Raw genomic sequence first — 17,199 nt, forward strand, 5'->3', positions numbered from 1 at the left:
TTTATTACTAAATAAAATATGATAACTAACAATGTAAGATACCGAATTTAAAAAGATAGGTAGTGTTATACCTACAATTATCTATACTATTGACATCTTCCAAAAATCAACAATAAAAATTGGCTATATTGTAGTCTCAGATTTATTACAATTTACAACAATATAATTTTTTATTTTCTAGTAGCAAGTAATAACGCCATCTTTTTTATTTTCTAAGAATTCAGTTTCTGGCCGACCGCGTATAATCGTAGTTAACTTTTGTAACGCTAGATGGAGCTTTCACCTTCACGTGTGCCGCGGACTCCGCGGAGCGCTTCCATGTGTGCGTGCTAGCGGGGAGTGAGGAAGCTATCGGGCGTGGCTTACGAACCGGTATTCACGGCTTTAGTAGGCCCTTAATTGACTTTGGAACATTGAACGGAGTTTTGATAGAATTATTAAATTACAGAGAGATAAATTTGAGATGATTAAATTAATCTTTTGACCGCTATTACATTTCGTTATGTTTAAAAATGTCACACACACGCCAAAATTATTGGTAGACGCAAGCGTACGATTTTTTAAGCTCTTACACACTATACTTACCTTAAGAATCTAACCGCGGATTTACATTCGCGGCTCGTCTCGTGTCTCGGCCACAGCGCGTAAGTTCCTCGAGCTAATGTATACACTCTCGCCTCTTGGCTCGGCTCGCGGTTCATCTCGTGTCTCGGCCACGGCCCCTAAGCTTGTCGAGAAACACAAGCGGCACGATTATAAGGTTTGTAACGGAATGGAAAGCCGAACGCAGATGGAAACAGCAAGCGCGCGTCCCCCACGAGCCCTTTTGACTCGTGCCCAAAAAACTCGCGGCTCGGCTCGCCACTCGCACGTGAATGTAAATGCGCCATTAAAATGTATCAGCATAAAGTATTTGTTTAGACTGTAGTAAAAAAAATTGGACTTTGGAGTCAAGTTTCTAATCATAATACAAAACTCCAAGGATTCCGAAGAGTATTGTCCCACGCAATGATATTAAATAAATTGCGTGCACAACGCCATTATATAAGTAGTTAAACCCACCATTAACTTATGTAAATTAACATTTAACGTAGTTATAGCACTAGGGACAAGAAATGTTACATGTTCGAGCATTTCTTGTAACTTAAAACCTTTTGGCAATCGTGTTTTTAGCTAAATTAGTTGGATCAAATTAACCATAGTAATCAGCACTAATTGCTAGTATTCAGCCATTAACATGTCGCTGAATAATAATTACTGAATGATATTAAAATATCAGTTAATATTTCGCCGCAGTCTTATAAATAACTTCGTTTGACGACCGGTCTGGCCTTGTGGGTAGTGACCCTGCCTATTATGAAGCCGATGGTCCCGGGTTCAAATCCTGGTAAGGGCATTTATTCGTGTGATGAGCATGGATATTTGTTTCTGAGTCATGGGTGTTTTCTATGTATTTAAGTATTTATAAATATTTATATATTACAGTAATACCCCGCTTTACGCGACCCCGGTTTACGCGGATTCGCTATAACGCGGTTTTTCGATTTTCGCGCTAAATTGCCCCGCTTTACGCGAGTGCACTATTGGTCACTGGATTGATAGTATCTGATTGGTTATTTACTTGGCCGCGGCACATCGGGCCACCTCGGATGGTAATCTACCTTCTAACTATAAATATTATTACGTTATTGGGTGTTCGGCTTACTCTTCTTCTAGGAGGTAATGGTACTGGGGATTTCAAGCTAAAACCGTTGCTGGTTTATCAATCAGAAACACCGCGTGCAACGAGATGCACGAATAAGAGCACTCTACCAGTATTTTGGCGATCAAATCGAAAGGCGTGGATGACCAGAGAAGTTTTCACAGACTGGTTGAAAACATGTTTCTGACCAGAAGTCAAAGATTACTGCGTCAGAAATGGAATTCCACGGAAAGTGCTGTTGCTCCTGGATAACGCTCCACGCTGGTGGATGTCCAACCAACTTTGGATTATTTTAGAAGTTCAATTGATGTACCTGCCACCAAATACTACATCACTCTTGCAGCCCGGATCGGAAGTGAAAAGCCACTCAGAAAACAATAGGTAGACTTAAATAGCACTTTATTATGTATTTTTTTTAATGTAAAATGTTAAAATTTCTTTTAAAAAGCGGTTTTAATGTAATTTCCTGAGTGAAATGTAAACAATTTTCTAATAAAAGCGGTTGGATTCTAAATTTGGTACTTTATTAAAAGACCCCGATATACGCGAAATTCGCTTTACACGATTTTCCCTGGAACGCATCTCTCGCGTAAAGCGGGGTATTATTGTATATATATCGTTGTCTAAGTACCCTCAACACAAGCCTTATTGAGCTTACTGTGGGACTTAGTCAATTTGTGAAATAATGTCCTATAATATTTATTCTATTTATTTATTTATTCGTGCAACTTCGTACCGGCGGCACGCTCGTTGAAAAATTCTAAGCGGTTAAAAGGTTAAAGTACGCGTAATTAGGGTGACACACGCTCGACAAAGGTAGTCTAGCCGTACGTTCGCGAGCTTACTCGCACGTCTACCACCCACTTTAAAGTTTTACATATTTTTTGGGTTCCGTAGGCAAATGGCAAAAAACGGAACCCTTATAGATTCGTCATGTCCGTCTGTCTGTCCGTTTATGTCACAGCCACTTTTTTCCGAAACTATACGAGCTGTACTGTTTAAACTTGGTAATTAGATGTATTCTATGAACCGCATTAAGATTTACACACAAAAATAGAAAAAAAAAAAACTATAAATTTTGGGGGTTTCCCATCCTTAGAACTGAAAAACAAAAAAATCTTTTTTCATCAAACCCATACGTGTGGGGTATCTATGGATCTTTAAAAATGATATTCAGGTTTCTAATATCATTTTTTTCTAAACTGAATAGTTTGCGCGAGAGACACTTCCAAAATGGTAAAATGTGTCCCCCCCCCCCCTGTAACTTCTAAACTAACAGAATGATAAAACTAAAAAAATATATGATGTACATTACCATGCAAACTTCCACCGAAAATTGGTTTGAATCAGATCTAGAGTAGCTTTTTTTAATACGTCATAAATGGTACGGAACCCTTCATGGGCGAGTCCGACTCGCACTTGGCCGCTTTTTTGTTCTTAAAAAGTATTTATAAAGAGATTATAAAGTTATAAATATAGTGAAATGTAAAATGCTTTGTATACGTATTGTTGAAACTTTCCATCAGGCCAGACTATACCTAATTGATTCAGGAATACTTAAGCAAAGTATGCTTCAGTAATTTAATTTAGGCATTACTTTGCAGGATTCCTAATTAAGTTATTGGAAAACGCTTATATTGACGTAAGTATTGAAATATTTTTCGTCGATGATTGTAATTTCTAATATCTTTTGAAAACTGTTTATTAACCGACTTCAAAAAAGGAGGAGGTTCTCAATACGACAGATTTTTTTTTATTTTTTTTTGTATGTATGTTACTCGATATCTTCGAGAATCGTGAACCGATTTTCAAAACTTTTTTTTTAATCGAACGGGTATAACCCCGAGATGGTCCCGTTGGCACCAAGTCGGGGTCTGATGATGGGATCTTGGAGAAATCGAGGGAACTCGTCAAATGTTATAGGTACATATATGGCGCTTTTGGTAATTTCTGAAGTCGGTTATATTTTTTATTAAAAAGTTTTTTACTCGCATAATTTTATAATACTTTTTTTCTATTTATTATTTAGGGACTTATAGATGACTCGAACTATAACTTCGGAAAATGAAATTGACGCGTATAAAAACTCCTTTTGATTATTTCGAATATTAAACTCTTTAGTCTTTATTTCGATTTGACACTTATTTGTCAGACTTACTCAATTTCGTATTGTTACTAATAATGCACGGCAAACATCATTACTGCATTCACGGTTTCTGTAAGGGTACGGTTGAAGCTAAAAAGTTGGTGGCATCAGCTGGATGCTCAGATGACGCTGCCGCAGTGGCTGCTCTGCCCGAAGAGTGGCAGCCGAAGAGAGGTGGAGCCATCCTTGCGAACTACCTCAAGCAAAGAGAACAAGACCACCAAGCAGTCATGAAAAGCCTCACAGAAGGAGCCAAGAAAGTTAACACCGCTTTAGATGTCAAAATACGTGCGCTAGCCGAAAATCTCCTCAGCGATATTAAACAAAACGAATTAGACATAAATTGCGTTGTAGAAGCTTGCGATAAAAGCGAACCGCTCGCGCTTAACGATCGCAATGAAGCACTTAAAAATATACACGACCTGATTTCTCAACGGATTGAAGGCATAGAACGTTTTAAACGCGAGGCGTTGGATTTAGAAAAGGAACGCGCAAATGCTATACGTATCCTCCTAAGGGACCACTTTCAACGCGTTATCGCTGTCGGCAATAAACCCCCAAAGGAATTGCTACACGATTTTGACGAACTGACTTACGAAGCTAATCAGCAGTTTTTAAGTAATCGTAGAGCGTACTTTGATTTGGAAGCGAAGCTGCGGGCTCAAGCGGATGAAAATGTGAAACGTGTGAAATCATCCCTCAACCAACTATGTCTTGGCGTCAAACTGTCTTATCGGAGAAGCAGTGCGCAGGACAGTTCGCAGTCAATCAGTCGCAGTATTGCTCGTCACTCGACTTTCAGCGCCGATTCAAAGAAGTCTACTAACACAACGCAACTTCAAAACATTCTAGACGAAGTGTCGGAAATAGAAGATTGCATTGCACGAATATTAGAGTCTTATAAAAGGGCTGTAAAAAAAATTGTCACCCGGTTCTCTGGCAAACTAACCGATCTACGCATGGAACTTGAGACTCGCGGCTTTTCCGAACTAGATTTCCGCCAATACGACAGCGAAGATCTACACGAAATGATCAATAGCGCCTTAAAGCGGCTGGCTACTATCAAACTTCCCATTCGAAAGAAAGAGACTATACAGGACGTCACTCGCTTGGAAAATAGTTTCGATAAATTGGGTTCGCGTCTTCAAACCACTTATTTGGTCCTTCACGACTCTGGACATCTCTGGAATGCTCACATCATGCGTTCGGCACTCGCTCAAAAACTAACGATGGCGGCAGTTGAAGATCTTGTCACTAATAACGACTGCATTGAGCTCGCCAATGAGGTGCAATTCAACATTACCTTCGAGCAAATGCGCACCTGCTCCGAGGCGGAGAAACTACAGCCGTTGCAGATGCTTCTGACGTCTTTGCTTGATAAGACCGCTGAGCTATACCTTCAGCACCGCGACGCTGAAATAGGCAGACTTCAAGAATACATGGATTTGAATCGGCCAATGGCTGACACTTTACTAGCGGAATTCCATTGTTTTCTCGAAAAGTATCCGATAGAGCGATGCGATTCGTCAGCCGTCGAGTTAACGAGAGGAGAATCGTTCACTATTACGTCACCGATTCCACTGGCTGTATTTCATTCTGAACTGCATACTTTATCCTTGTTGAATTGGAAGAACGGGTTTTTAGAATCTTTTCAAACCTGCGTATCTGAACTGCCTGAAGATCTTAAGCGTCAGTCTGAAGCCTGGGTGAAGGAGAAAAAATCTATTTTAGATATGCGGTACAATATGAAAATGGTGTTTCATAGTATAAGAGCGGAGCGTGTTCAAGCTTGTTTAGAATCACGCTTATCCGAGCTAAGCCACCACGACTCTCGCCTAACCTCACACATTGACGCCATGTATGCTTTCATAGATTCTTATTCTGCAGAAATACAGCAATACTTATCATTTGATTTGACTGAACTGTATCCTATTCTTCCATGGATAGACCGAATACAAGCGAGCATAGAAGAACTTATGGCGTGTGGGGATCTGGACCTTGAAATAAAAAGGTTAAAGATGTCAAGTTATGCTATGCGTTTGAACAAGCTCACCAATTTATTCGAACAGTCTTTAGATGACTTTATTGTGGAATATAAAAAAGGTATAGAGCAGCGCGTCCAAGCGGCCCGCATTTCTAACATTCGCTTTCTCTCTGCTATGAAACTTTTTTACGAAGGTGGTTTCTACTCTGCCCAGGAGTCCCTAAAGACGTTGACTGCGATAGTGAAGGCTGCAGAAGCATTGGAAGTATGTGCGGTGAAGGCATTAGACATGGTGAACCAGCGGCGTACGCAATTGCTGAACCAGGTGGAGCAGAAAGTGGCGCCTTTGCGGCGACAGACCGAGGACTATGCGAAGCCAGTCGGAAAGGAATCTTTGAAAGCTGCCCAAAAACAAAAGAAAAAATAGCAATGTGTTTAAAATATTATAATAACATCCTTTTTCGCAGTTGTTAGGAATTAAACTAGTCAAATTTGTTTTTCCAATAAATACCTTATCTCTATTTGTTCCTTTCTTTTGCAACTAAACATTAAATACACTTATGGTCTGTTTCACAAGCAAAATTAGGTTGCTTTGTTTTATCACAGAGTTACTATGGCCACCTCCTGTATCATCAGATCAGCTCGATGTTACCATAATATTGCACTGTCACCCGACTTACATATGTATGCAAATTTTCAGCTTCGTCGGAAACCGGGAAGTGGGTCAAATTCAACTTGTAAGATTTGACCCGTACAAACATACATAGGTACATTGCAAGTTAAATAAAATCTTGTAAATAAGTTTTGCTTATGTAAAATAATGTTAAATCCCAGTAACTTTAATTGTGTGGCGGCGGCTACTTATATTCCTGTGAGTCTTAAACAATTATTCTGATATTTGTTATTGCTTTTATTTTCAATCAAACACGAATATATTGTTGGGAATCCGATAACCTCTTTGGCTTGAGTAAAGGCTAGAGCACACCGGCTGCGTGTGCGTAGACGTGCATGTCTGCGTGAACTAAATTGTTGGAACCGTGCACGCACGCGTCACGCAATCGGTGTGCCGTCTCTCATAATAATCCGGTTCTGTAATATCCCATCGGGTTGATGATGAAAACGAATACTTGTACCAATATTTTAACTTCATTCATTTGTTACAAACAAAATAACAACCAATTTACAAGAAATATTCCAAAATGTCTTCATTATAGCTTGTCCATACTCGAACTGGGGCCCATTTCTCGAACAGTATTAGACTAATAATATTAGTACACGAACTGTCAAATCGTATGGGTTACCATGGCAACACACTAATAATATTAGTCTAATACCAAAATTCTAAAATTTATTCTGCAAGTAGGCCTCAAGGGCTCCTTTACAAGTCAATACAACATTTATAGTAACATCGTATAGTGACATGAAAAATACATAAAAACATTTATAAATACAACAGCCAATACCTGGGTAAACATAACATTATAATAATCTTAAAATAAATAATTACTACAATACAACAGAGATGTATAGTCTCTTTGGTTTAAAGTACGTTAAACCTCGGGATGTAATATGTGTCCCTCCCCTCTAACGTTTGAACTATGAGTCCAAAAATATGAAAAAAAAATCACAAAAGAAAAGCTTAATAAATACTTTCGATGAAAAGTATAGCGAACTTGATCGCTCCAGGCGTTTTTGAGTTATTGCAAAAAGTCTATGTAGTAAAAAGACGTATACAAAGCACTGCAAAGGCACTCCCTTATGCTTGTAATGTACATGGTACCTACTAATAGCTCCCGTTTAGCCTATTCTGAGAGAATGGTAACTACGGAACCCTACACTGAGCATGACCCGACATGCTCTTTGCCGATTTTTTATAAGGAGTACCTGTTACATAAAATGTTTATAGATATTTTTTAAGAAACGTTACATTAATAAATAAATAAATATTATAGGACATTATTACACAAATTGACTAAGTCCCCAGTAAGTTCAATAAGGCTTGTGTTGAGGGTACTTAGACAACGATATATACATATAATATAGAAATATTTATAAATACTTAAATACATAGAAAACACCCATGACTCAGGAACAAATATCCATGCTCATCACACAAATACATGCCCTACCAGGATTTGGACCCGGGACCATCAGCTTCGTAGGCAACCCACTAGGCCAAACCGGTCGTCAAAAAAAACATTCAAGTAATAAAAATACGGTAAAAACATATTTCTTTAATTATTTTTTAAATTAAGTCCGACACAAGAGGTACCTACAGAGGCTTCGTTGGTTCCGTTAAAATACATATAGCTATTTCAAAGACTGAATCCTCAAAAGCCGTTTCATTCAAGAGACTTATCGTATAAATTCTGTAAAAGCGCCTTCCAAATTAAAGCCTCGAATGAAATGTGGAACAGACCTTCTCATCTTTTCATTAGAAAGCTAATATTTCAGGCATTAAACATGGAACTTATTATGTTAATTTAATTACTTAAGGGCTTTCTTATCGTTTTCCATTAATATTTGATTGGGGCTTATATTTTATTACTTTTTGTAGGCTGTTGGTAGAATGGTATTATTTTCAAAAGCAACATAAGTTTTTGTATATTTCCATTTCATTCCTTCCGAGGTCTACAGCATGGGGTCCTTCAAAAAAGGAGTGTACAGGCTTTTAAAGGGTCGGCAACTCGCATATAACACCTCTGGAGTTGCAGGTGTTCATAGGCTGCGGTGACTGCGTGCCATCAGGCGGGCCGTATGCTTGTTTGCCACCGTCGTGGTATAAAAAAATAGTTATCATTATGTGCGACTGACTAAGTAACTGGCAAGATTTTATTCACTATAGTTATGACATAAAACAGCATAAATATTTAAAAAAATAAATAAATTGATATTGTTGCTATACTATGATCAGGTGAAAATTCACGTAGCGGCGTGGCGTGGCACCGCTGCGCCGCGCGGCATGGCGGTGGTGCGGTGCGAAACCTTGTATTACGGTTTAGGCGATCCAAAATAAGTTGGCAGCGACTTGGATAGTCCAGACGGTGCACGGGTTATTTTAACGTCAAACTTCTATGAAATTATGACGTTTACTTGACACTTGCACCGTCTGGGCTATCAAGATCGCTGACAAATTATCTTGGTCTGACTAGACTGCGCACACGACGCCACGGCTCCGCCTTACTGCGCGGTGCAACGGCGCCGTGTCGCCCGTCGAGGCGGATCACCTAGGCCGGTTACAGACTAATGTTTTATACGAGCGTACGCGTACGCGCGTATAAGCTCATAAAACCTTACTGTAGGGAAATGTAATGCGTATGTAAGTTCGTAACGCCGAAACGACCGTACTCTACGTACGTACGTAAAATACGCTAGTCTGAAATAATGTAAAACTTCACGCCGCGCCATCGCCGTGCCGCGCAGCGCAGCGGTGCCATGCTACGCCGCTACGTTGGTTGTTCGCCTACGAAATGAGGGGAGCCCTACGTCGTAGTCTTAGCAATAGCGTGTAGCGTGGTCTTGAAAGAAGTTTTGGTCGGTGGAAGCCGACGCGCATTCAACATCTTTTTTATCCCCTGACGCGAAAAGAGGGGAGTTAATAGTACATTTACCCCCCCTGACCCCTGACACGCACAAACAGCAACACGCTTAACTGTCCATCGATGGACCTTATGCCTTTTGTAATAAGGTCCGCCGATGGACAGTTAACAGTGTGGCCAACTGGGCAATGGTACGGCATGCTTCATAAGTGTACGCACTTACACTGAAACCGCAAGAAATAAGACCGAACCGTAAGAAATTAATCGCAGGGTAACACGCCCTGCTTTAATCTGTGGTCGATTTATTTCACATCGCCCTGAAAATAGGATAATGTATCATTCCCCGTCGAACCTAAAAGCGAACGTCGGCGGCCAAGTACGTGCCCCGAATAAATAAACGAGTTTTATCCTAAGATTTCGCCGTCTTGAATTTGGGGTAAAGTTGTCTAGAAAATATGTTTCGGTTTTTAAGGCAAGCAGATGAAAATTATGCAAATAGAGGCACTTCATTATAAATTCATTGTAGAACGAATTAGGTTTATCTTCGGATTTTTAGAAAATTAAAAATTATGTTATTAGGTGCTTGATTCTGAGTTTACTATTGAAACGAAGTTTTGGAACCAGGCGAAAAAAGGCGTAATACTTTTCCATTAGCTTAAATTCTTTCTCAAGAATGAGTAGTCTAATGTCACCGATTTATGTATATCCTATAGTGGCGCAGTTGGCAAACAGCTACTTAGAGACAGGTGGTAACAGCTACGATCCAGGTTCGATCCCCGGACTTGTATGAAGATATTACTTTTTGTATTTTTTTTTGCACTTTAATTTCATATTTTTGGTTGTTCGTGTCATCCACGATGACGCGCAGATTTGTCAAATCTAAGCTTTAATAATATGACAATATGGGTTAAGGCACCTACATTATGGGATCTACATTAACGGCCCGATTCGAAGAATGAGATATGAGATACGATAACGACAAGTTCTGGTTTAGATGAGTTCGCATTTAGATATCGTTTGCATGTCGTATAATTGACAGAAGCAGCTCGATTTGGGCAACCAATGTCAGCCAACCAAAGTCATGCCGATAAGCGAGTAATGAAGCTCGAGTTATGTGTATCAGTTTCAGCTTGTACAAATGTCTTATGTTTAGTTTTCCTCCTTGCCTGTAAGTCGCATTCCTAAGCCGATTTGTGAAATTTTGTGAGCAGTTTCGATAATTTCATTCGCTGCAGGTATTTATCTCAACTCTCCTGCAGCTCGGCTTTAGGCAAAAAACATAGTATTGGACCGGATGGCACCAATGCTTAAACTGAAATTTGTTTACTGGAGCTCTAGTTATATATGATAGAGTCCGAACACGATAAGTTTCAATGCCAAGAGCTTTGCCAAGTATGGTGCTCCTTTGGGATGTGCATGAGTTTTAGTTAAGTCCTGAAGGGATTCAACTACGAGTAACTTTATCTATGGGAGACGTAAACCTATATGCCTTAATCCTACTGCCTTTTTTTGTTTCTTCGAGATGGGAAATGCATTCCGCATACCACCCAGGCGCGGGGACGGGCCTGGGATGGTTATGTGGAACTCCCATATAGGCTGATGAGACCCATGGTTTACCCACTAAAACCCCTCTGTTGCCGTCTCTGTGCTATAGGGCGAGGTCCCAGGAATGCCGAAGTACTCTTTGCCCTAACCAACCCCAAACAACCCTAATTCCCTAGCCCTACTATAGATTCAGTTTAGGCATAGGGATGCCTGCTACATACGGGTACAGACAGAAGGTTGGAGGGAAATGGGTAAATGGGTATTTGGGTAGCGTGGGTAATCATTGCTAGGTCGATGAAGCAAAGACGGTGTCCAAATGAGAAAAGAACACCACGTCACTGCAAACAGAGCATGGTCAAAGTCTATAACCGTCGGTGGAATGAATTTTAGGAGTGTCGTGAATCATGATAACCGATTGTATTTTCCTGTTCCCTTTTCAAACCAAAGACCTTTTACGAGTTTTCAGCTACATAGCCACTCAATAATTTCCAAAGGGTCACAATATTAACAAAGGAATTTAGGCCGTATTTTATATTTTCTGTTTCTCCCGTAACTTAATCGCCTACATTTCTCTCTGCTCGTATTTCTTTGATTCAAACAATGAGCCTAATTATTTATTTATGGAGGCAACAGTTGGCGAATTGTAAGGTAAAGCTTTGTTGTTGATAAATAAATAAATATTATAGGACATTATTTAGGATTCTCAAGGGTCGACAACGCTTAAGTGACTCCTATGGTGTTGCTTATGTCCATGGGCGACGATGACCGGTTCCCATCAGGCGATCCCACTATTACATAAAAAAACTGTAAATGCTTTTATAAACTCTCGTAATTCCACGAACATTCTTGAACATCTGACCTTTTTAGAACGTGCCTGAGTAGCTAGAGATACCGGGTTGGCACCTACTTCTGTTCGGAAAGGCGCGTAATGAAATGTCAGTTACAACTGTCCGTAGATGGCTTAAGAGCTTAATATGAAGCAAGTCGCTTTTATTCTTAGGTTTGGAAGCGTTAGCGGACTCCACAATAGCGAACTTAAGAGTCTTAGAAACCTACAATAAAATCGAAGTTGGCAAGAAAACTTGCCATGATCATTTACTTAACATATATCTATGTTTGGTTCTAGTTTTCATTGCTAAACATTGTTATACAAAAAGAAATAGAGCGAGTAGAAGTTTTGTATGTAATAATTCTCCTCGTTCAAATTTCTTATTCTCAAAAATGGACGGCAAAGTCGACTTTGCCGGGTAAAAAATATATAAGAGGTCGCGAAGTGCGCAGCTTATGTTCAGTCAAAAATAAAAAAAGTTATAGTTATTTGTGTTCCAAGGGAGGAAAAGTAGAAAATTGCGTGCCGCGTGCAAAATTGTTACCCGAGCCGAAGGCGAGGTGGCAAACACGCGGGATGGATTGTCCTACGTTTCCTCCCGTGGTGTGCATACCACGGCATAGACCCGGCCTGAAACACCCTCGGGTTTCTAAACGGTCTCGTCTTGTTCTTAATTAAGACATTGCAACGGTCGCCTTAAATTGTACAGGGGACAGAAACGGCGCGTTGTTTGAATCGGGAAAACGCTGGGTCATTGGTGATTAAATGTTAATTAGGTTATGCAGAAATGAATCATATCGCCCTAGCATTTTCCACGATTATAAGGACGTCCGCTAGCTGCCGCGGTTGTGCGGAGCGGTTGAGCGGCTTAACGATGAGTAGTATGAGCAACGTTAAACGGTGCGGTCGCGTGTGACGGGTTTTACCTGCAATGGCACCCGCGTGCCTACGCCCGCTTCGTGCACCCGCGCCAGCTAGCCTACGCCCTGAGTGTATGTATTTAACAACTTAAAATTCAAATGCTTAATCGACTTTTTTTCTGAGGAAAGAGCACGAAAATGAATTCGTGTATTTGACTCCGCATAACATTTTACAAAGCCCTTATTGCGCTCGGGGTGACTCTAACGGTACATCACCCTCTGTTAGTAATTATCGAGCTATAAAGAAACATACATATATGAAACCAGAAAACATTATATATCGTTTTTTAGAAGCACGTAGAAACCTACTACTCCTGTCTTCAAAAGTTAGAGTCGCAAATACACCGGCATGCGATAATCCCGACCAACCCGGAAAATCGAAGGATAGGCCGATAAAACCTCCATAATTTTCACACCAAATTGCCTATCCAAATATAATCCCTTTTAAAAGGACTTGTTTTTCTATGATTCCGGTTATAATTTCAATCTAAACGTTACAGACATAAGGCGTATGTTCAATAGAGCACAGATGAATATACGCCCTGTTGAAAGATATGCTTTAGTTGATGGACGCAAGAAAATGAGCAAAAACTTAAAGTAATTCGCTGAAGGACCAATTTTCTTATCCCGAGTCGCATTTCTTTGTCATAATAGTTTGATTAAAAAGGGACTGTAGTCCTTTGAGTTAGGGTTCAGTTTTCAGAAATAATTTTTAAATGAATTTTGTTTTTTGAAGCATATTACGATCGACAAGTGAACTCTTAGAATATAATGAAGGTGTATTGTGAAAAGGGTAGAGTATGGAATAATACCTTCCTGTTTTTAAAGACTAGAAGCATCTCCGGTTGCGCTATTACTATAGCGGAAAATTTGCTCTTTATTTATTTTTAAGTGCAATTTACTTTATTGGAGTTTTTATAGAAACATTTCTTGTCGAAGATTAACTTCACTGGAGCAAAATGTCAGACAGGCTTAATGGTTTCTTCAAGACAAAGTGCTAATAATTAGTTTTTGTTTTTACCATTCCGTTCTACGCATCGCAATTTTCTCCCAGGAATCACTCGGTATACTGCAAGTGGTTAGGTGATGCTTGAGGACGTGTTTAAGGCGCAAGTACTGACCCCCCTATTTCCTCTTTCCGTTAGAGAGTTCTGAGTAGAATACAGCTTTGGGTGATCTGTTATTAGTATTACCCATGCACACAACGTGGCCACCCCACCTCAGCTAGTGTTTGATGATAAGTGCCTCGATACCAGGCATCTTGACGCGATCGACCAGCCGGCGAGCTTCATTGCGCGCCATCTAATCGCATTTTCATAACAAGTTAGGCCTAGTTTACCCTCTGGGTTGGAAGGTCAGATCTTGATCAGAATCTTGGGATTAGTTGTCAAGCGGACCCCAAAATGAGACGTGGCAAAATGCCGGGACAACGCGAGGAAGAAGAAGTATTAAAAGTGTTTTACCTTTTGTAGTTTTTTTTTGGAAATTCCTTATCAGGCGGTTCGGACTTAACAGATGGAGGGGGGGGGGGGGGGGGGGGGGGGGGGAGGTTGGCGATAAAAAGTAAGATTTTTCCGCCACGAAAACTCGTCACGACCTTTTGATTGAGAATGAAAATGAGAGAGATTGATAATGCGGATGTTGGAACGAAGTTCCTTATCGCACGGTACGAACTTGGCGGAAGGGGGCTAGGTGAAAAAAAGTGTAAGAGTTTTCCGTCACGGTCATTTCTTAACTTCGTTCCAACCGAGTGTTCCACGACACTCACGCATTTTTATTTAATTTTCAAACTGCCAACACCCTTTTGGCCCACCCTGTATTAGATCTTGTCAAATAATTACCAGAGTTAATGATTGAGTAGGTATCAAAACTCCTCGAGTTTTCCCAAGTGTCTGAACAAATTCCATTAAGTCTACTAATTGAATTTATAGGCTAATTAAAAGTTACGGTAATAATTGACTTATATCTTTGGGCTGTTGTTGTTCAAAATGTACAAGGTATTGATTGAATTTTTTTTTTATACTACCTCGGTGGCAAACAAACATACGGCCCGCCTGATGGTAAGCAGTCTCCGTAGCCTATAAATCTAAATTGTTATTTTATTTTTGAAAGAATAATCACAGTCCAATTATCTTTTCTAAAAATTATTAGATGCATCCTAACGGAGGGACTGCTTTGGCAACGTAATCCTAGATTGGCTAAGGCTCTAGTTTTTGCGAAACCATGCCTTATTACAACTATTAGATATCTAGTACTAGGCTATTGATTCGTTTGGCATGAAAACAAACGCGCGCGTTCTACGCAACAACATTTCCATCTTCACCACTTAGAGTTGCCACTAGAGTCCTCAACCGTTCTCCAGAAACTTCTTGCCTCGCACAGCTAAACTGTGGAATGGAAAAACTCATTTGAAGAATCACGGAACTTACAATGGAATACTCCTATATACTCGGTTTCTTTAGAAGATATTCCCACGGGGGTGCTCAAGAACGAGGGCATGTCAAATCGATATAAGGAGTGGTTCAGTGAAAAAGTAGCAGTCATGTAACTATTCGTACCACAAAGTGGTGTCAAATCAAAAAAGTTAACTATTGAACAAAAGACAATTTAATAAGGTATTAAGTAGCTCATTAAACTTAAAGAAAAAACTGTTTATGAGATATATATAGATATTGACAGACATAAATTCTCTCAGAAGACGCTGTTCAAAAAGTTTTTGGTGTGATGTAATACTTGTGACGAAAACTTGAAATCGCCCTTTCATTCTAGTAAATTTTATAGAATAGTATCTACAATTCTATAGATTAATAAAAATGCACTGATTAAGCTCGCTGTATTGGGCAAGGGCTTGGTAGCTCAGATGGCAGAGCACTGGGCTAGCTATCCAGTGGTCGTGGGTTCAAGTCCCACCCAAGACAGTGATTGTTTCCACTCTTAACTCACTCCTTAACTAGAAATGCGGGCGTTTATCGCCTGATAAAGGCGAGATACTACAAAGATTCAAGATGTTTTTTGATTTGTTCTATGTAGTTTTTTATTTCCAGATGTTAAGTTGTAGGACTTGTAGGGTAGGTATTCTATAGAATAACATATATGTTATGAGTATTAGACGAAGAAATATATTAATCCTATGCGAAATTAACGCGTAAAAATCTGCAAGGCTTAAACCGACCGAAGAAACGCTATCGCTCTAATAATAGTAGTTAAAATGAATGGCTTGGTTTGGTTAGGAAATAGAAATCGGAGTTATCGCGTTAGCCTTTAGGTCGTGACCTTGTACCTTGTGGTAAAAACACGGGCGGCAGCGGGAGCGAGTCATGGCACAAGGCTAATCTACCATTATATTCTTTAAGACTCTTATTCATAATTATCAAAGAAAAAGTGACCGAGCCCTTGTGTTACCGATTCGACCCGGCGTCGCGGGTAACGCCATAACTTCTACATCTGCACCAATTCCAATTTCTTGAGTATCTGCAATCGTTGGAACTTGAAAGGCTAGGCGCTTTTGATCATATTCTAAGGGTTGGCAATACGTGCTTGCAACTCCTATTCGAATCAATTAGTTAGTCAGGGATTCTGCATGGTATAACGAGAGAGATAGTGCTGCCATTTACACGGTGAATTGATTCAAGCACTGGTTTTTGTGCTATCACATCCATTCAACCTTCCAATCCAGTGGAGAAACTGGCCTTATTGGGTTTCTTCGCTTGTTCATATTTCGTACAATTCCCGTGAAGCTCCCGATGAGCCGAAGTTTGAAACTGTGACCTCCGGTTTACTAGTTTCCTAAAGCTTCAAAACATCTTCAAGGCAATATTCTTATATATAATCTCAGTACTTCTCAGCTCGACTGAAACATTAGTACACATCAGACGCAGCCCTTACCCGCGTTACTGGCGTTATCGTACCCTAGGCCGTTTGACTCGCATTGATCAATCTTCGACCTTATTCCGACAACACAAGGCCTACTTAAGTTCAGTAAAGTAAGCTGTTCTGTATCGCCGTTTTGATCATTCTTCAACCTTATAGCAAAGTGATATCAAATGCCGTTTGACTCGTAAATTATTTGTGAAAGTCATGTGACCGAAAGACGCTTAATGGTCACACAAAAGGGAGCACTTAAGGGTACAGATATCGAAAAGGAGAGAATAGTAAAAACGAAGGCATTTTAACCGACTTCAATGAAGTCAATGTTCTGAATGTGTGTGTATCTGTTTATTTAGATTTGTATGTATGTTTGCCGGTTTGACACAAACGGCTGAAAGAATTCGGAACTTTTACAGTTAGTCACCATATCATCACGTCAGGATCTAATGATGGGATTCTGGAGAAATTGAGGGAGCTCTTCAAATGTTATAGGCATAGGTATGCCTATTGCGATTTGGGTATTATAGTAGCTATAGGTAATAGGTATTCGGTTTCGGAAAACTCCATTTGGTATATAGGACCATAAAATGTATTTTTTTTACTCATTCATCATTCATATTAGCCTTTTATCGCCCACTGCTGAGCATAGGCCTCTCTTCCTGTACGC

At 39.9% G+C, this 17,199-nt stretch overlaps 1 protein-coding gene and 1 non-coding gene across 7 annotated transcripts in view; both read left to right on the top strand.

Annotated features, from left to right (window-relative positions):
* LOC133525181 (myotubularin-related protein 6) overlaps positions 1–17,199 on the top strand; it is a 105,997-nt gene that overhangs the window by 56,505 nt on the left and 32,293 nt on the right. The window lies entirely within an intron of this gene.
* Trnaa-agc (transfer RNA alanine (anticodon AGC)) lies at positions 15,511–15,583 on the top strand. The gene has a single exon. It is a non-coding gene; the product is annotated as a tRNA-Ala (tRNA).

This window comes from Cydia pomonella, chromosome 14, assembly GCF_033807575.1.
Source record: "Cydia pomonella isolate Wapato2018A chromosome 14, ilCydPomo1, whole genome shotgun sequence".
Taxonomy (NCBI): Eukaryota; Metazoa; Arthropoda; class Insecta; order Lepidoptera; family Tortricidae; genus Cydia; species Cydia pomonella.